The sequence below is a fragment of the Eptesicus fuscus genome, chromosome 21 (assembly GCF_027574615.1).
Source record: "Eptesicus fuscus isolate TK198812 chromosome 21, DD_ASM_mEF_20220401, whole genome shotgun sequence".
In the NCBI taxonomy this organism is placed as follows: Eukaryota; Metazoa; Chordata; class Mammalia; order Chiroptera; family Vespertilionidae; genus Eptesicus; species Eptesicus fuscus.
This window is the reverse complement of record NC_072493.1, coordinates 23855152-23875746: the sequence shown is the minus strand read 5'-3', so window position 1 is coordinate 23875746 and position 20595 is coordinate 23855152.

Sequence of the window (20595 nt, the reverse complement as noted above, 5' to 3'; positions counted from 1 at the left end):
CAGCCATCTCGCACGTCTCAGACCTGCTGTCCCCGGTAGGTCCCTGAGAGAATTTATAGGAGGTTGGCCCTTCCCCTAGGCTCACACTCTGCTTGGGGAACTGTGGGCTGCGTTGGTGGAGTCTGGGACCCCCAACAGCGGGGGTCCTTTCTCGTGGTCCTTTTACTTCCTGTTCGGCTCTGCCTTCATTTGGAAGGGGCTCCCCACGTCTTATGTTTCGAAGTTCTGGGTGCTTCTAAGCATCATTGACAATAGAATTGGGATCTTGGATTCTAGTCCCACTTACCGATTTCCCTGATATTCGGGGAGGAGAGGACGGAACTGCCTCCACACCTGTGGCTGCACCTGGGCTGGGAGTGGTTGGGAACAGCCCATCCAAAGGTGCTGTCGGCAGTTTGTGGAGAAACCACGATGGTGGGTTGAGTTGACCCTGAGAACACTCCTCTTGGCAGATGGGTCAGGCACGTGTGCAAAGTTACCCAGAATGCAACTGACATGTCCTTGAGCAAGGTCAATGTGTCTTTCCCTCTGGACCCCCTTGACCACCTGACCAGCTGCTTCCCCGGGCTCTGTGCCTAAGCCCTTCTTAGATCAGTGGCAGTCAGGAGCGGGGGTGGATGAGACTCCTGCTCTGGTAGGAGAGTAGGCCGGCATGGCCACTGCCCCGCCAAGTGCAGGCCCACTGGGCCACAGCTGCCCTTGACTTAACTGCTGCACGTTTGGACGCCTGTGTGCCTTGTTCTGGAGGTTTCTGCAGGAGGGAAGCTGTGCCCCTGTCCTCATAGCTTGATCAGCCTCCGCAGACCCAGCCCTTCCAGTCATCCAAGGAGGAGGCTGACGGCCTGGGGGACCCGAGCCAGCACAGCTAGAAAAGAAGACCTTGACCAATGAACGGGTCAGAGTGCCTCGGCCTGCAGCGGTGAGGGGCGCGCCCTCTGCCTGGCAGTCTGCAGAGCAGCTCCTTTCCCTCCTTCCTACTCTTCGCCTACCTTCTGCTTCTATTTCATCACGTAGCTCGCTAGGAAACCCCTGACCTGCTCGTCGGGTGACCCCACCGAGGCCAATGCTCTGTTAACGCCCTTTTCTTCCCTGCCTGCAGCCCAGAGTTTGAGGTAGGACTGGCCTCGTCCACTCATGTGCTCTCTTCCCAGGCTGTGCCGTGGGATACCCAGCCACCTTGGACGGACCCTGCGTGGTGGTAGGGAGACACTGTGTGCCTTGTTCTGGAGGTTTCTGCAGGAGGGAAGGTGTGCACAGGCTTCCGAATGTGAGCAGTTAGTTTCCCTAGTGACAGGTGACTTGAAAGAGGGTTTTTAAAAAATATATTTTATTGATTTTTTACAGAGAGGAAGGGAGAGGGATAGAGAGTTAGAAACATTGATGAGAGAGAAACATCGGTCAGCTGCCTCCTGCACACCTCCCTACTGGGGATGTACCCGCAACCAAGGTACATGCCCTTGACCAGAATCGAACCTGCGACCCTTCAGTCTGCAGGCCGATGCTCTATCCACTGAGCCAAACCAGTCAGGGCAAGAGTTTGGTTTTGATAAGAGAGTTTGATTAATCTGGGAAAAAAATTCTACCTGGCGGAGGCAGGAAATGGGAGCCCAAACCGGAGCCTTTGATTGGCCCACCTCCTCCTGAGGGGAAGGCAACCTCCGGAAGCAGCTCTGGTCTGAATGTGTCAAGATGCTCAGGGACAAAAGAGCCCGGGGAAACACTCTGGCACATCAGTGCGGGGACTGTCCCTGAGGGGGAGGGGGAACGAAGCCGAAGCCGGGGAGAGCCTGGCCTGCTCGTTGGCGTGGTGCGGGGTGCGCGGCTGTGGTCTGCGCTGCGCGGTCTGCGCATCGGTGGACCTTCTGCCTTCTCACCCTGCTCTCTTGTCCCCCAAACCCTCAGCACCACATGCACCCTCTGCAATTTTGAACCTCGGTTTGGGGATTTGGCCTGTTTGTAAGTGGGTTTTCCACATCTGGTTTCCCGGGGAACTTTTGCTGTTTAAGTGTTTTTCTGAAATATGAAATTGTCTTTTTTTTCTATGTGAGTGAGCTCACTGGTGTTGTTGGGGCTGGTTCCTCTGAGTGGTCGTGTGCTCCTGAACCCAGAGGAAGATGCTGTGGAGCCTGAAGGTGCTGGGTCTCTGGGTACCCACCCACCCGCCCAAGCAGCGGGCGTCAGAGAACCTCTGTGACTGAGATCACTATGGATTCCCAGTGAGCGCCCGAGGAGAGGTTAGCATTCAGATGATAATGATCTCAGCTTCCCTCTCAAGTGAGCCACGGGATTAAACTGTCAACTTTAAATATGAAAGATGGGCTGGGGTTTAACGCCCCACAGAGCCAGGCTTCCCAGGCGCCGAGGAGCAGCATGACTGGGGGCGGGGAGGCCTTCGGCTCAGAGGGGCAAGGAGCCACGCTGAGGAAGGGCTCAGCTCCGGGCACCCACCCAGGGTGCCAGGGGGCTGCCCGGGCCAGCTTGTGGGGCCGGCCTTCTCTTCTGGGTGTAACAACCTCCAGGGGGCCCTCCCCATCCGGGAGGTTGGACTACAGCGCCTCTGGGTGGCCATGGCTGGGTTAGCTGGTGGCTGTTTAATAAGAGAGGGAGGGCAGCCCTCTCCCCGACGGGACGTGGAGTCTAGTCATCGCTGGTGTTTATCTCTCTGTGTCCTGAAGCCCTCCCACACCCCGCGTGGCTGTCAGCAGGGCCTCGTTCCAATCAGATAAAGGCTGGGATGGTCTGGACGGAGTGCAGATTTATCCCAGCCTGACTCACAAGGAAGGTAAAAAAAAAATCAGGAATTTGGGCAGAAGTTAGGATGCTTTTCCCCCTGGACCTCTCCTGGGCTCTGGGAAGCAAGTGAGGGATTGACAGCTGGGCCTCGCACCCGCCCTCCCTCTCTCCTCCTCAGCACTCACACGTGTCCATGTGACCAATGCCTGCCACGTGCCCAGGACTCTGGGTCATGGGCAAGGAAAGAGGCATCGGCCCAGGCCTCAGGTGCCCCAGGGCACGGGCTGCTGCCCTGGGTGAGTGACAGGAGGCCCACGCCCGCGCCATCTTGGAATTCTCAGTGATTGCTGGTTGGCAAGGGGCCCCGTGTTCGTTCTGCACCATGAATGACGAAGTCCCGAGAGTCACTCCTCGGTTCCTCACTGTCTCTGTATGCCCCTCCCTGTCTGCAGAATCTGGGATGCGAACCTCCATTTCTGTCCATTTTAATAGCTCATTTGTTTGAGTTGTCTCCTGGCAAGACTGGCTTTAGAGCCGGGTCTTATATTCCCATTTCCCTCCTTTTGCATGTGAGTGCCCGCCCCCCGCCTTCAAAACACACGCTGGAGCCCATACAGGGACCAGCCCTTCCCGGCCGCCCGCCCTCCCCGATGCCGCTCCCCTACCCACGCCCTGAGCTGGAGGCTTTGCACCTCCTGTTCAGCACAGATCAGACGGCAAAGCTGGGCTTGAAACCAGCCCCGTGGGACCCCAGCGCTGTTTCCCCTTCAGCTATATCAGGGGGTTTTCAGAAAAAGGGAGGCGGGACTCCAGAGGATGCTCCGTCCTGTCTTTAATCTCTGCCTCCCAAGTGAGCATTTTGAAGACCAACATTTCAAATGAATTTCGATCTGAGAAGAGAAAGACACCAAACCATGGCTCCCTGATGGGACAAGGTTGGTGGAGTGGGCACACAGCACCGCCTCCCTCGTTTTCTTTACTTAGCAGACCTCCTTCTTTGGAGCAGTTTTAGGGTTAGTCACCATGTGCTCTCCCTCCTTCCCTCTCCACCACTCTCCCACCCCATCCCCCTGCTGCTGAAGTCTGGTCTTAGTGTAGAGCACTTGTTATCATCGATGAGTCCGCAGTCCACATTCGGTTCATTCTCGGTGTTGTACATTCTGTGGGTTTGGACAAATGTTCAACGACGTGTATTCGCCATCACAGTTTATACAGAGCAGTTTCACTGCCCTAAACACCCTCTGTGCTCCATCTGTTCATCCCCGCCCCCCAAGCCCCGGAGACCACTGATCTCACTTGTCCATAGTGTTGCCCTTCCCAGAATGCCATGGAGTTGGAGTCACACAGTGGGCAGCCTTTTCAGATTGCTTCTTTCCCTTAGGGCCGTGCCCTTAAAGTTCTTCCAAGTCATTTCACGGCGGATAGTCATTTCTTTGAGTGTAACTCATCTCCCGTTGTCTGGATGTGCAGCTCATTTATCTGTTCACCCGGTAAAGGACATCTTGGTTCTTCCAGCTTTTGGAGTTTTGAATGAAGCCACCCTATAATCTTTACCTGCTTGCTTCTCTGTGACCACACCAGGCTGCGAGTCCCAGGGGAGGAATTTCGGCCCATTCGTGTCCATATGCCCAGCAGCACCCACCCAGAGTGAGACACAGTAGCTGCTCCATCAATAGTTGTGGAACTGGATTGTGGGGGATTGCAGAGAGGGCAAATTCTGACCAAGAGGGGAGAGAGGAATTGACCCTATCCCTGTGGAGGGATGGAGAGCCACACAATAACATTCATGGGGCGGGGGGGTGGGGGCGGGTAATAGGAGAGTGTCCCCAGGGGAGGCACAGACCCTAAAGAAAAGCCACTTTGTCCAAACCCGTCTCAGACTGCTCAAGGCCTCCCTTCAGATCTCTTGGGGTTGGAGGCTAGGGTTTGCAAATCTCCGCTTAATTTAAACTCTTTAAAATGTACATATCTGAGAATAATCAGGATCAAACTGCAATTGAGTGAAGTTGACATTTTTTATTGGTCCACTCATGATCACTTAGATCCCAGTCTTCTCTGGGATTTAGGGTGTGTGACCATGACCAAGATCACACACCAGAGCCTCCCAAAGCCCATCGTCCTTTGTTGAAAAAAGCAAAATGCTCTGCTTTGTAGCAGAATCATTGTGTAAAGAACAAGCAGCAGAAGGTTCCTGTTGTTAGTCTTCCACCGGCCGGGGCACCACTCCTGGGGACATTGCCCTCTGCTGGGTGCCGGTCCAGTTCCCTGGGTGAGTCACCTCCCCTTTCTGACTCCTAGACTGGGATCAAATGAGGTATGAGTGACAGGTTTCCTCTTGCAAGTCAGCTGGGATTGATTGGTAATGACTGTCCAGAGCACTGGATCCACATTCCATGGTGGATTAGACATGTCTGCCATGGTGCAGGAGTGGACACTGGCTAACGCTCAAGACTCTGCCATTGGGTACTCCATGCTCTTGGGCTTTTGCCACAGGTCCTCCTGATTTCTGTTTACTTTACAATCCAAAATTGTGAGTCGGTGGGGTAGGCCAGGGAAAAAAAATTGAAAAGTGGTTAATTTCATTTTTTCTCTTATTGATTAAAAATAAGATAAAGAGGATTCTTTACATTTTTAACATTGACTCGTAAGAAAGAAAATAAGTGTCCAGCCGAAACCGGTTTGGCTCAGTGGATAGAGCGTCGGCCTGCGGACTGAAAGGTCCCAGGTTCGATTCCGGTCAAGGGCATGTACCTTGGTTTCGGGCACATCCCCAGTGGGGGGTGTGCAGGAGGCAGCTGATCGATGTTTCTAACTCTCTATCCCTCTCTCTTCCTCTCTGTAAAAAATCAATAATAAAAAAAAAAATTAAAAAAAATAAATAAATAAGTGTCCAGGAAACTTTGGGATTCTCTTATATGCTGCTTTGCCTTTAAATAAGACCTGGAACCGGTGATGCGATAGCTCATGTTGGAGCTGGGTCTGCCTGTGAATTTCTGTGTTCTCACTGGCCCCTGGCAGGCTCCGAGCACTCCCACCTTTAGGTCATTTCATGACTCAAGTTGCCAGTGGGCAGGTATTAGGCCCTGGTTTAGAAAAGGCAGGCTGGCTGGACCGGGACGCACCTGTCCTGGAACAGGATCTTCTGTCCCATCCTCAGAGCCATCAGCCCCCCCACGCAGAGAGAGCCCAAGGCCCGTGCACTGACTGTCCTGGGCGGTGATGCCAGCTGCCTGTGACAGTGTACGGGGTGAATCTTAGTGCCCGCTCTGCCCAGCCTGTCCCAATCTGCTGGGGGCCGTGTTACGAGTAATCTGTCCCCAGTCACTGCTCCCCCTGGCATTTAGAAATGACTCTCCTGAGGAACAACAGGACAGATTCCAGTCATTCCTCTCATAGCTGTGTGATGAGGGAGAAGAAAGGAGAGAGAAAGGGATGCAGTGGGAGAAGGGTCGTAGCCAACAGCTGGCAGTGGCGGGGGTGGGGGTGCTGGGTTCCCTATGAGCTCAGCTGTTGTGTGCATGCCAAGCACTCAGCCTCATCACCCATATACACACCACCACGTTCCAGGACCGAACGGGGCCCGTAGTGACGAACAGTGCAGAGCTGGAGGTTGGCGGCATGGGGATGTAGACGCATCCACCAGGAAGTGCGGACAAGCATTTCCGAGCCGGAACCGGGGCTTGTGAGACATGCAGCCACACAGAGGGGTCTGCACACCCCAGAGCTATGGGGGCAGTGACCCTGTTGGTGGAATAGGACGCAGGGACATTTTGGAGACGGGGCGTATCCCCAGCTGCTCTCTACAGCCAAGTGGCTCCCTCCAGCTGGTTCAGAGGCGGTGGGAAAGAGAGGGCACGTGTGGTGTGGAGAGCTCCCCCGTGGCCCTCAGTGTTCACCAGGGACCCTCCCTACGTCCCCGGCACAGCCGCTGGCCTCTCGGTGGGTGGCAGTGACGGGTGCGCCAGCCCCTCAGCCCAGGCCCCCCCAGAGGCTGGTGCAGACCCTCTCCTCCTGCAGACCTGCTGGTACCAGCGTCCTCGCGGTCCTGGAACAGCTGCTCACACGTCTGCACAGCTCACACACATCTGCTCGTGCGCACATCTGTACACATCGCACACGGTACTTCTCATGTACATGTCATATACGTGCTCACATATGTCTTGCACATGCTCATCTGCTCACATAAACATCTGCACAGCACATGTCTGCTCACATGTTCGATTGGTGAACCATCGTGCACTCAGGCAGCGGTGTGGGTTAAAAGCACTTCACTGTTTCATGAGAAGTTTATCTGGGACCTGGGAGGCTCTGGAGAACGGGCCCAGGTGCCGCCGTCAGGGCCCAGCTGAGGCCAGGGACATGGCCTGAAAGGGGACAGGCCCGCGGTGAGGGCTATTTCTCTCTGTTGCACACTGGCAGACTGAGGTCCATGGCAGGTACATGCCCGGGCCCCAAGGGCAGAGAGAGGTGGCAGCAGGTCGCCAGACCTCCTCCTGACAGAGTGACTCGTGTCCCACACTTCCTGCCACACGGCATGAGCTCTGCCTGCAGACCCGGAGCTGGGGTGGCTGACGCCGTCCTCGGGGGAAGAGCAGGTGGCAAGGAGCATGGGCTGTGCCACGTAAGTGACTGAACAGGGGCCCCGTCTGCCCCTGTCTACCTCTCGGGAGGCAGGCAGGTCAGGGACCCAAGTCCTGGGGCCGTACACGGCGACCTCCGCACTGAGGAAGGTTGAGAGGGCTCAGAGCAGAGCAGCAGGTCACTGCTGGGAGACGAGGCTGCGGGGAGGCAGGAAGGCCAGGGAGGAGAGGACTGAGGGGCCTAACGTTCTGGAAAGGCCTGGAGGTACAGGACACACAGGAGAGGGAGGAGCTGCTCTGTCCCTGCTGTGGATGAGACAGAAGAAGTGAGCTGCAGCCCACCCAGGGGTGGGGAGATAAACTGAGGACTGTGCGAGCAAGGCCCATTCCAGGAGCCCCGGCGCCCGGACAGATCTGCCGTGTGCCTCCGGATGAAGCAAAGCTGGACTTGGAGCCAGGAGGGCTTTTCCCAGAGATGGCAGACACACAGCCACCCAGAGGGACCACACCAAGCCAGGCCCTCTGCAGCCCGGCTCTGGGCAGTCAGGGCCTGGGAGCCTCAGTGGCCGCCCTCTCCTGGGGCTCTGTGCTTCCTTCTCCACAGTGAAGGGGTTTGCTGGAGGCCCTTGTGACCTTCCAGGAGCACCCTCTCATTTCCCTGCAAGCCCCTGACCCTTTGCACCCGCAGGCCAGAGAGGGGTGACATCAGAGTCTCCCTTCTCATCTCTCAGCCCTCCCTGAGCACAGGGAGGCTGCGGGCACAGGCCAAGCCCAGGCGATGCATATCTCTTCCCTGCTGGTGCCCTGGTCCATTTCTGAGGGGATAGGGTGTGGGGAGGGGGGAGGGAGGATGAGGATGGGGCAGTGAGCCCATTCCCGAATACTACCCCTTGCACATCCCCACTCCATAGCCCTTCGGGCCTGACAGCCGCTCGGAACCCAGGCAGCGCTCTGTGCTGGCAGCCGGGATCCCGGGGCACTCAGCAGGGTTTGTGCAAGCTGGACAAAAGGGCACCTTCCCCCGACACCACCCCTGTCAGGAATTCACCTGCGAGCCCTCTGGTAAACACCAGTCACTGTCACTGCTGGAAATGGCCACCGTGACTGTAAAACATGCAGACGGGCCCGAAGCTGGGGAGCTTGTCCACCGCCCGGCCTTCACTCCACCGCCCAGGCCTGCACGCCACCGCCCAGGCCTTCCCTCAGCGCATCATCACAGCTCGGACGGTAGCTGCTCTAAGCCCAGCCACTTTCTCCCCTTGTCCTTCCATGCACCCACCCGAACGGGGGGCTCTGAGCACAGGCCCTGCCCCTCCTGGCCCTGGGCCGGCCCACAGGCCTTGGCTGTGCCCCGCTCATCACCACAGTGGCTCCTGCTTCCCAAGCCCCATTTCCCCACACCAGGCGCTGAGTCATGCCCTGGAGGTGCACACGGGGCACACACGAGGCCACTGCCCTTTTGGAGTTGTTGCTCCACTGGAAGGACACACATATGTACACATTTATAATACACACGCTCACACACACATACCCCCATACACTCCCAGTCACACACACACACACACACACACACACATACTAACACATACGCTCTTCAGAATACACGCATACACACAAACACAGTGTTACACACGCAAATCACACACAGAGACCCTACAGAGTATAAGAGCTTTAATAGAGCTGTTAGCAAAGTGTCAGGTGAGCACAGAGTAAAAATTAAACATGTATGCCTGGCAGAGCCTCTACGCGTTCAGAGGAGGTGACAGTCCAGCCGGGTCTTGAAGTGTTTGCTGACAGAGCGAGCAGGAAGGCCAGAGGGGATGTCTAGGGAATGGGAGCAGCTTGGTCTGGTCAGGGCCGGGGCTGTGCTGCTCCAACATCTGTGGGTACAAGGATGCCTGGGGAGCATGTTTAAGTGCAAATTCAAGGTTACTTCTCCAATACAGGGGTGTCTGGGGTGGGGCCCAGTACTCAGCACGTTTTGTGAGCACCCCAGCCTATGGTGATAGGTCCCTGGCCGCACTGGAAGACATGCTGGCTGGGTTGAGGGTGGGAGGAGAATAATGAGATGAAGCTAGAAAGGCAGTTTGGGGCCAGGTGTGACATGCCAAGTCCTCTGAGGTCTGTACCCATGTCCTGCAGGCCACACGAAAACTAGGGCGTCAACACAGCAGCAGTGACCCACCCCCTTGTCAAAGGTGGCCAGACCCCCTCAGGGACACGCTCTTCTGGAAGGTTCCTGGAGTAGGCTGTCTGTCTTCATGGAGATCACAGTCTGGGCACCAGCATCACCAGCCCCGCCCTCACTGTCACCCGGAGATGGACAGGCTGCGGGGAGGCTGGGGTGGGGGTCCCAGGCCTGGAGCTTGGCCAGCCCCAGAGGAGGCAAGGCTGGACCCGGCCTTGAAGGACAGCCGTGTGTGACAGGCGGTCCTCCTCCACCCAGAGGTCCAACCAGGGCAGCTTCGCCCCCAGGGGTCACAGCATGTGTGGAGGCATTGTTGATTGTCACAACTTTTGGGGGGTGAAGGTGCTACTGGCATCTAGTGGGTGGATACTGCTCTACATCCCACAGTGCGCTCCCCCATCCCCCACCTTCCCCCCGGCCCCCCGACACACACAGAGAATTATATGGCCCTTGTTTCTTGTAGCTGCTACAACAAGTGACCACAAACTGGGGGCTTGACACAGCAGATCCTGCTCCCTCCCGGGTCTGGAGGTCAGAAGGCAGCTGCAGGTGTGGGCAGGCCAGGCTCCTCTGGGGCTCTCGGCGGGGACTCTTCCTGCCTCTGCCAGCTCCTGGGGACTCCAGGCGTTCCTGGGCTTGTGGCCTCATTACCCCAACCTCTGCCTCCACCACCGCATGGCCTTCCCTCTGTGTGTGTCTGGCCACATCTCCCTCTCCAAATACAAACACATCCTGAGGTCCCAGAGGTTAGCACTTCAACATATGCCCCGGGGGTGCGGGCGATGGCATGATTCCGTGAATGACAGATGGGTACGAAGTTCCAGCATGGCCACAGCTAGGTTCCCAGGCCTGGGCCCTCGAAGGCTTGGTAAGCGTCAGACTTTGCCAAAGGGTCAGTCTGGTGCCCCCAGTGGGGATGCCAGCCGTTGCCCGAAAGCACGAGGAGTCTCTCACCCACGAGGTTTGGCAGCCCAGCTTCAAAACCCCTGGGTGTTTACACATTCCTGTAATGAAGGAAAAAACCCCGAGAAGTAAAAACCCAGGGCAGTTATTCACTCTTGCTTTCTTAAGCTGCAGAAGGAGCTGGTTGGGAAATCATGAGTCAAACGAAATCCTTTATGGAATGAGCAAAAACAAAAGGAACAAAAGCCGTTTGACTCACTCGCTGAGCCCCCCGTGGGGAGCCGCTGACTGGGAATGTTTACCATCCCAGCTGCTCCCAGCTCGCTGCCCTGCCCGGACCCTGGCTGTCTGCATTCCCCTAGATCCACTGTCCAGATGCTTAAGTCACTGCTTATAATGGCACAAGAAGTCAGGAGGTGGCTCTCGGAGGCTGGAAAAACAGTGAAGTGTCCTTGGCCAGCAGCTGACTCACTGGCTCCGCACGGAAGCTCTGCTTGGTCCCAAGGCAGCCACCTGGGGCAGTCCCTGTCGGTGCCGGGGACACTGGTGTGGCGAGTCTGTTCTCAGCCTGCGAATGCTCGTTTGTGGGCCTGCCCGTTCATTCATGCTGGTCCTTTAGAACAGTTCTGTGTCCACACAGACAGATTCCAGGCCCTCTATGCAAGTGGCTTCTGACCTCAGTTGGGATGCAAGACATACACAAGCCCTTCTGGAAGTTTCCCTCGGTCCCCTCAGGTAGAGTGGGTGCCCGTCAGTGGTATCCACACTTGGCACTTGCCCCCTGCTCTGCAGTTGTCTGTTGATGGACAATGAGAGAGGCAATCCACCCCGCCTGTGTTCCCAGGAGAGCATAGGGAATGCAGTACCTCATGCAGCCCTGTGCTCCCAGTGCGGGTGTAAGGAGCAGCACAGAGAAGCTGCTTTGTGTGTGTTTTTTGGATGAATGGGTGGATAGGTGGGTGGGTGGATGGATGGGTGGGTGGGTAGATGGATGGATAGAGGGGTGGGTGGATGGATGGATGGGTTGATGGATGGGTGGATGGATAGATGGGTGGGTGAATAGATGGGTTGATGGATAGATGGGTGGGTGGATGGATGGGTGGGTAGATGGATGGATAGATGGGTGGATGGATAGATGGGTGGGTGGGTGGATTGATGAGTGGATAGATGGGTGGGTGGATGGATAGATGGGTGAGTGGGTGGGTGGTGGATAGAGAGATGGGTGGGTGGGTGGATGGATGGATGGATGGGTGGATAGATGGGTGGGTGAATGTATGGATACATGAGTGGGTGGGTGGATGGGTGGGTAGATGGATGGATAGATGGGTGGGTGGATGGATGGGTGGATGGATAGATGGGTGGGTGGGTGGGTGGGTGGATGGATGGATGGATGGATGGATGGATGGATGGATAGATGGGTGGGTGAATGGATGGATAGATGGGTGGGTGGATGGATAGGTGGGTAGATGGATGTATAGATGGTTGGATGGATAGATGGGTGGGTGGATGGATGGATAGATGGGTGGGTGGATGTATGGATGGGTGGGTGGTGGATAGAGAGATGGGTGGGTGGGTGGGTGGATGGATGGGTGGATAGATAAATGGGTGGGTGGATGGATGGATAGATGGGTGGATGGATGGAGGGATGGATGGATGGATGGGTGGATAGATGGGTGGGTGAATGTATGGATACATGAGTGGGTGGGTGGATGGGTGGGTAGATGGATGGGTGGGTGGATGGATGGGTGGATGGATAGATGGGTGGGTGGATGGATGGGTGGATGGATAGATGGGTGGGTGGATGGATGGATGGATGGATGGATGGATGGATGGATGGATAGATGGGTGGGTGAATGGATGGATAGATGGGTGGGTGGATGGATGGGTGGGTAGATGGATGGATAGATGGGTGGATGGATAGATGGGTGGGTGGATGGATGGACAGATGGGTGGGTGGATGTATGGGTGGGTGGGTGGTGGATAGAGAGATGGGTGGGTGGGTGGATGGATGGGTGGATAGATAAATGGGTGGGTGGATGGATGAATAGATGGGTGGGTGGATGGAGGGGTGGATGGATGGATGGGTGGGTGGATGGGTAGATGGATGGATGGGTGGATAGATGGGTGGATAGATGGGTGGATGGATTGATGGGTGGGTAGATGGATGGATAGATGGGTGGGTGAATGGATGGATAGATGGGTGGGTGGATGGATGGGTGGGTAGATGGATGGGTAGATAGGTGGATGGATAGATGGGTAGGTGGATGGATGGGTGGATGAGCATAAAGCAGCATCTAACTGTGACAACCTGGCCATGTTATCTGCCCAGTGTTATGGCTCAGAAAGCCCATGATCTGGGAAAGTGGAAAAACAGACCCTCTCCGGGAGACCTGAAATTTACTGCCAGCGATAAGTAGAGATCCCCTACCAATAAGTACATCACTGCTAAAGGGAAGATCATGAACCAATCCAAGGACTTGCCCAAAGACTAGACTTTGCCCAGGCATTTGGTCTTTGTGTGATATTGGTGGCTTCTCTGAGAGCCCTGCTGCTATTGGGGAACAAAGGGAGAGGAGTACACCCTGAGGGCACTGCCACCCTTCCCGACGAGGCTGTTCCTCTGGGGTCAGCGGGGGCACAGCCACGGATGCACGGAGCTGGCTCACTGTAGCACGAGGAGCTCAGGGCAGACAAGTAAGAACTTCAGGATGTGAGGATGGTGAGTCCACAGGCTGCAGGGGCAGGACCATTTCTCAAGAGTGGGGGAGAGGATGTGTCAGCTCCTGGCCTTTCCCACCCTGGATCCTGTCCTCCCACAGCTCCCTGCTGTCATCTCCTCTGAGTCCTGGTGATATGTCCATCCCGAGGCTGGGAGGTCAGCTGCTCGGGAGAAATCAAAGGCCGATGGGCAGTGGTCACCTCTGAGAGTTCCCAGATGAGTCACCGCGTGACTGTCACCTTCCTCATCCTCCACAAACCCAAACAAGTCAGCCCTGAAGAGGGGAAATTCTCATCCCACGTGTCCCTCCCCCCGTGAGTCAAACCTCCCCGCCTATTTTTAGGCTATTTCTCCGGAGCGTTGCGGCAGGCAAGGCTTGTTTACCCTGGACCAGAGCTGCCCTGCGAGCTCTCCATCCCGCCACGGGCTCCAAAACAAAGAGCAGTGAGGAAGGACGACTGCCGTGTGCCCTGGTGACAATGGCACAGGGGTGGGACCGGAGCAGCCACTTGACACCTGGACATCCTCCAGCCTGGGCCGCCGCCAGCATGGCTTGCTTTGGCTCACCCACTGACAGCAGTTAGGAAGCACCCACCCATGCGCTGTGCAAAGATCACTGGATACGGACAAGTCAGCAGTGCTCAGGGAGCAGCCACCTGAGGCCAGTCCTAGCCCATGGCCCCCGAGGGCTCCATCCATTTCTCCCCCTCCTCCAATGGACTGAGAGCAACCCAGGAGTAGGAGCTCCACCTTGTTCATAACCCCAATTCCTATGCCAGAAAAGGCTTGGTAAAGTCTACGTTCATTCACTCATTCGCTCATGCACTCATTCATCCGCCCCTATAACGTTTGTCCTGCACCTGCTGTGTGAGGTATGAGTTTCATCCTCAAGGAATTTGCCCCCCCGAGAGACCAGCAGAAACATGTATTGTGGGGGGGGGAGGGGGAGGGTAGTGTTGAAGGGGAGCTAGCAACCGGGCAGAGGGGATGGGAGGGGACGTTCTGGCACAGTAGGTCCCACCCTTGAGCTTACATTGGAATCTGCCAGGTGAAGCGCAGATGACTACCACCCCCAGCCTCTGACTCCCAGGTCAGGGGAAGCCCAAGGATTTACATTCCTAACAAGTTTGCAGGGGATGCAGGTGCTGTGGGTTCAGGGACCTCACTTTGAGGCAGAGAGAGTAGCATCTTCGAAGGATAGAGGTGGAAGTGGGAAGTGGGAATGAATGAATGAGCGAATGAATGAGCGATCTTAGAGTTGCTTCCCCCTGATGAAATGGGGCCTACAAGGATTAAGCTTCTCTCTTGTATCTTAGAGACAAGGTCACGTGTATACGGTCTGAGGCCTACAACCACGTTAATCACACGATCGGAAGGTAGCCTTGACTTGGTCTCCTCACCCCATGGATAGGGCCCAGGGCAAGTGCAGAGAGGGTGCACAAGTGTTTGTGTGACAAGCCCAGAGAGGGCCTCTGTGTGGGTGACCCCACAAACATGTGGTGCCTCCTCCCTGGGTCTCCTCCAGCCTGACTCTCAGCTGCTGTTCATCAAATACCATCCCCTCCCTGTGCCGGTTACTTTCTGCAAAACCAGGTTCATGGAACATTATCACTAGTCGAGGTGGAACGTTGTGGAGACATTGTTGCTCCCGCTTCCCCAGAGCAGGAGGAACACTTGCTTCCCAAAGACAGAAGCCGGTGAAGGCAGAGGGGCTCTGGTGAGGCCAGTGGTCAGGGTCTCACCCACAACCCCCTGAGCTCCAGGGAGCAGGCTGTTGGCTACTAGGGAAACTCTTAGACTTTTGTTACTTCTATATGGAGCAGTTCACTGCTCTGGGCTCCAAAGTTCCTCAACGAACCACTAACAAAAATGGAGACTAATCTGCATTGCCCACAGTAAAATCTGTATTGGCCTGAAATGGCATGCTCATTTGGAAAATCCAAGGCAGAAGAATTTAAAAATTTTAAAACTTTTTAAAAATGGCTAAGTTGGGGGCACTACTTACTTGTCACCCTATGCCGGGGCTGACCGGCAGACCCTGAGCGACGGATAAATTATTACTCGGACACACGTTTCTGTGAGAGAGGGCTAAGGGACTGCCTGGCCAAAGTAACCAGACAGCCCCATCCCCCTGCCTCCTTAGGCTTTTATTGTAGCAACAGCTTGAACGAAAATTAACTATTAGATACTATCAGCAGGGTAAGCATCCTTGAGAAGACACATGCATCTGCAGTGTCCTTCAAGCAAGGACATTTTGACGTCTAAATAGAAAGATTCCAGTAAAACACCCAGGGGATCAGACTTGTTTGGAAAAGTCAAGGAGTGGGGCGGGGCGGGGGGGGGTGGTTGCTGCCTTCAGCAAGGCCCCTGTAGAGGCCCCCGACCTTTCAGAGATTCCTTCTTACAGACTTTCCAACCAAGTCCTGTGCTCCCCCACAACCCTAGAATGGAGAGCTACCATGTCGATCACTGGCCATTCTCAGAATAGGAAGCCCACAAAGCTGGGTGCTACTGGCCACAAAGTGGGTAGCCGTGCACTGGGCAGCCTGCCTGAGGGGAGAGGGAGGAGCGAGGGTCTACCCCAGGAGCAGGATGTCCGGAGAAGGTCTTAATTAGGGCAGCAGCAAGCTGATGCTCACGGTGTATTGCTTCCTCTTGTCACTGAGTAGAGACCAAGCAAGCAAAAGTTTAAAACCTGTCACACCTTCAAGAGATGGGTCTAGTCTCCCCTTGAAACTGGACCGTGGAGGCTGGGGGAGCAGCTGGCTCTCTGTTCACTGGGACTCGTGCTGGGGCCTGGGCATCTGCATGAGAAGCCTGAGTATTCTGGGGCCACCAGGCTGGAGGAAGTCTGGCTCTGTGTGGGACGGATGGGTGCCCCATCAGCTCTGGGGGTCATCCCAGCCCTGCTCGAGAACCGGAGGAGGATCCCCTGCCCTGATCATTCCAGCCTTCCGGTCTCTCCGGCTGGCCCCAGATGTCCACCTTCTGACCCCCAGCATCCGTGAGCATCATTCAGTGCAGATCCTAGGCTGGGAAGTAATTGGGTCAGAGGCTGCCATGGCCGTCCTGCCTTGCCCGATAGGGGGCCACTTGCACTGCCTGGATGGAGTCAAATGGACCATCCAACACCCAGGTCCAAATCTGAACAAGGCCTAGTCCCTGACTGGGGAACTTCACTTAGACAGGGAGAGACATCTAAAAACCGCTATGGTAACTGTCAAGAAGAAAGTTCATGTATGAATCAGGCTAAATATTGCAAAATGTGCAAAAGTGGGTCAACTGGATCTGTCTGATAAAGCCTTTGAGCAGACGTCTCAGATTTTGCAATAATCCTAATATTGCTCCAATTTATCTTTCAAAGAGTTGCAATACTTTTTAAAAATTCTTCCCAATTAATTTTAATTTATGTCAAGTTTGTAAAATTGAATGCGTGCTAGAATAGTGCCATTTGGTGTGTGTGTGGAGGGCGGGGTAGGCTAATTGTGAAATCAAATAAAAGAAAGGGTGTTTCTCTAACATGTCTATGAGCTCAGTATAATGAGACCTTAGAGCTGGGAACCTTTGCGGTTATCTCAACTCCTGTGTGGGGCAGGCAGGAACCTCGGGTGCCGAATGAGCTACCTGTGCAAACGGAACAGCTGGGCTCTGGCGGAGCTGGGCTGGAACCCAGGAGGTGGGCTGAGGAGGTGCCCTCCTCTCTACCTTGAGTTGGCTTCCTTTTGCTCCCACCCCACAGTCTTGCCAGGGGCCCACCCATGCACACCTAACCCTATTTCTGTGTGTGTGTGTGTGTGTGTGTGTGTGTGTGTCTCTGTCTCTGTCTCTTTCTCTCTCTCTCTGCCTCTCTTGTCTTTGAAGATCCATGTTTGTGCACAGACTGACATAGAGGCTCACTTTCTTCCATTGGATATTCAGTTGTCCCAGCACTTTTTGTTGAAAAGACCTTCCTTTTCACATTGAATTGCCATGACACCTTTTTAAAAAATAAATTACATGTATCTTTGCACTTTATTTCTGGATCCTTTATTTTGGTTTTATTGAACTACCTGCCTCTCAATACTCCAATACAATACTTTGTGGATTATTGTAGATTTATAGTAAGACCGAAAGTCACATAGTATAACTCCCTTCATTTGTTCCTTTTAAAGATCATTTGGCTATTCTAGATTGTTTGCATTTTCATATAACTTTTAGAAACCATTTATCAATTTCTACCCCCCAAAGAGGAAAGTCTCTGGTATTTTGATGGGAACTAAATCTGGGGTAAGGTTGACAACATGATGGCATTGAGTGTTTGAATCCATGAACATGGTATATCTCTCCATTTATTTAGTCCTTCTTTAATTTCTCAAAATAATGTTTTGTCATTGCAATGTAGAATTCTGAAGAAGCTCCTTAAGACATAGACATATAGGCCATGGGCCCTGTTCTCCTGCTGTTGGGGGTCTGGTAGCAGAGAAGCTTAAAACTTGGACATCAACTGCACCCAGTTTAAGACAAGTTGTCATTCATGGCCGAGTTGTGGGTTGCTCTTGCTGTACACATTGTCTCAATCATTCCTCAAACATGTATCAAGCATCGGCTATGTGTCCAAACCTGGGAATATAGTGCCAAACCAGGTGCAGTCCCAGTGGGAAGGAAGCTCAGGAACAGTGATAATTAAATACCATCTGACGCTCCTGTGCCAGGCATTCTCTACCTGCTTCCCATGTTCCTTCATTTACTCTCCACCGACAGACAAGCAAGTGCTCTCTTGATGCCCATTTTAGAGATGAGGTTTGGGGAGGTTAATAACCTGACAAAGGCGCCCAGTAGGTCAGCAAAGGACTCCAAACCCCTGCTCCTACCCAGAGGACTAAGCTGGACATAACTTTGTGGAAACCCAATTATGTATAAGACTCCATGGAAGTCTCTAGAATCACTTCCTTTTTTTTTTTTTTTTCTTTTTTTAAACACGCTCCCTTCCTTGAATCCAGAATGAGAAGAGCAGAATGATGGCCAGAAGCTTCCTTTCATTCTGCATTCTCTGACCCTATTCTCAAAAGCCCGAGGGCTCTAGTGCCTTCTATGGATTATAAAGAAGCAGTCATCAAATAACTAAGTGTGCAATTGTGCTCCGACCAAAAGTCATTTTAATAGAATCTGGTACAGACCAATGAAAGTGGGCATCAGCAATTTAAAGCAGAAGTTATGGGAGACAGACATAATTGACAAAGTTAATTTGTGTGTGCATTAGGGAGTGGCCACTAAGCTCCACCTGTAGGCCCCAAAGTTTAGGGGAACATCTCTGAATTTTGGGTCCCAGAGGGAGGGGCCTCAAGACCCTTGGATGATGTCGGATTATTTTGTTCAAGGAAGGTTTCCTGGAAGGGCCGCTCGGCTCAGCAGGGCAGAGCATCTCACCTCCACGCTCAGGGCTCCGTCCCACTTCGCTGATCAGCTTTCACTGTGTCCGCCGGGCCCTGGAGCCATCGCTGGAGGAGATCCAGCCCAGAAGGAGTCTGAGTTCATTCAAGGTTCTGGGCTTGAAATCTCAGGCAGTAATGTCGGAGGGCAGACTTCGATCTCGTTATGGGATGCAAAGCCTTGTAGCATTTGGCATGAACCCACTGTTTCTTTTAGAAACTTGGAGGTTGAAGAGTTTGGGTTAATAATAATAATAATAATAATAATCACTATGGTGGTGACAATAGCAACTGCCATTCCGGAGAGCTGGCAGAAGTGAATGGGAAAGACAACTCCAGCTCCACGGACTTGCATCCTAGCAAAGGGTGATGTGCAAGGAACCGTTCTCACAATAATCCCGCGACACAGATGTTATTCTTATACTGTTTTACCCTCGAGGAACTGAGCCTCAGAGATGTCTGGAATTTGCCCAAATCACACAGCATGCAATGGCGGAGCTGGCCCAAAGCCCTGCCTGGGGAGAGCCGAGGTGCAGGCTGAGCACAGCCGCCGTGCGAGCTTTGCTTCGTGGGAGCAGTTCTCCAGGAGTGAGCGAGCCATGGCTTCTTCTTGTTGTAGTTGTTAATCCTTACCTGAGGCTATTTTTTCTATTGATATTTTTAGAGAGAATGGAAGGGAGGGAGGGAGGAAGAAAGAGAGAGAGAGAGAGAGAGAGAGAGAGAGAGAGAGATTGGTTGCCTCCTGCACACCCCAAATAGGGCAGGGATCGAACCTGCAACCTAGGTACGGGCCCTTAACGGGGAATCAAACCCGTGACCTTTTGGTGCATGGGCTGATGTGCTAACCACTGAACACACCAGCCATGGAGAGCCATGTCTCTCTTTTTTTAAAAAAAAAAATAATAATTCTTTATTGTTGAAAGTATTACATATGTCCTCCTTTTTTTTCTCCCATTGACCCCCTCAACCCTTAGAAGGACCAGAGAACAGTGTACAGTGTATTTGTTTCTTTCTCTTTAAGCAAACTATTCTTTAAAAAAAAGTCATGCCCACAAGCAAAGGAGAGTCTTGGGAATAAAGCTGTTAGCGTTCAGCCTCGTGGCCACCCACCGGCCTGTGTGGAGGGGCCTGCGAGGCGTCCCGCAGACAAGGGCCAGCCGGCCTCCCCCAAGGGAGGGGCCGCAGCAGGCCCTGGTGGGCAGGAGGCCAGGCCCCTGACCGGCATCTCTGCTCTCCCCGCACCTCCCACCAGCACCCTCACTCCGTCCCCCACAGGAAGCCAGCCAGGGGAGCCTGTGAGACAAAACCGCCATTGTTTCCAGGCGCTCTTTCCCGAAAAAAAACAACAGGTTTTTCCACTTTGGAGCCTTTATAGGTTTAGATACACTGCATGCTTTCCCCACACAAGAAAGTTGTGGTCTTTGTTCATGCAGTGAGGAAGCACAGGACGCAGGAGGCCTGCCCGGCCCCCCCACTGTCTCAGGGCCACAGCTGCCAGGGACCCTCCAGCCTCCACACAGCCCTGCTCCCCAGACCCCGGAAAGACCCCAGATTCCTGCTCCCTGTGGCCCCCACGATCACAGCCATGCCCTTAGCACCATGGCCCCATCGCTACCTCTTTCGCCCTCGTCCACCCTGTTCTTCGCTCACTCCGGGTACCAGGGTCCCCAGCACATGCCTCCTGCATGAAGTGCCCTCCCAAACGCCTCCTCCTCCTCGCCTTCCCAGCGACAGAGCTGTGTGCCCACACGGAACCCCACAGTCTAAGGCAGGCGTCCTCAAACTACAGCCCGCGGGCCACATGCGGGTGTTTTTGCCATTTTGCTTTTTTACTTCAAAATAAGATATGTGCAGTGTGCATAGGAATTTGTTCATAGTTTTTTTTTAAACTACAGTCCGGCCCTCCAACGGTATGAGGGACAGTGAACTGGCCTCCTGTTTAAAAGTTTGAGGACCCCTGGACTCCTGACGACTAAGCGTGGCATGCTGTCCTAGAAGAGAAAAGGACATTAGGGGGAAACTAAGGAAATCTGAGTAAACCATGGACTTCAGTTCATAATAGTG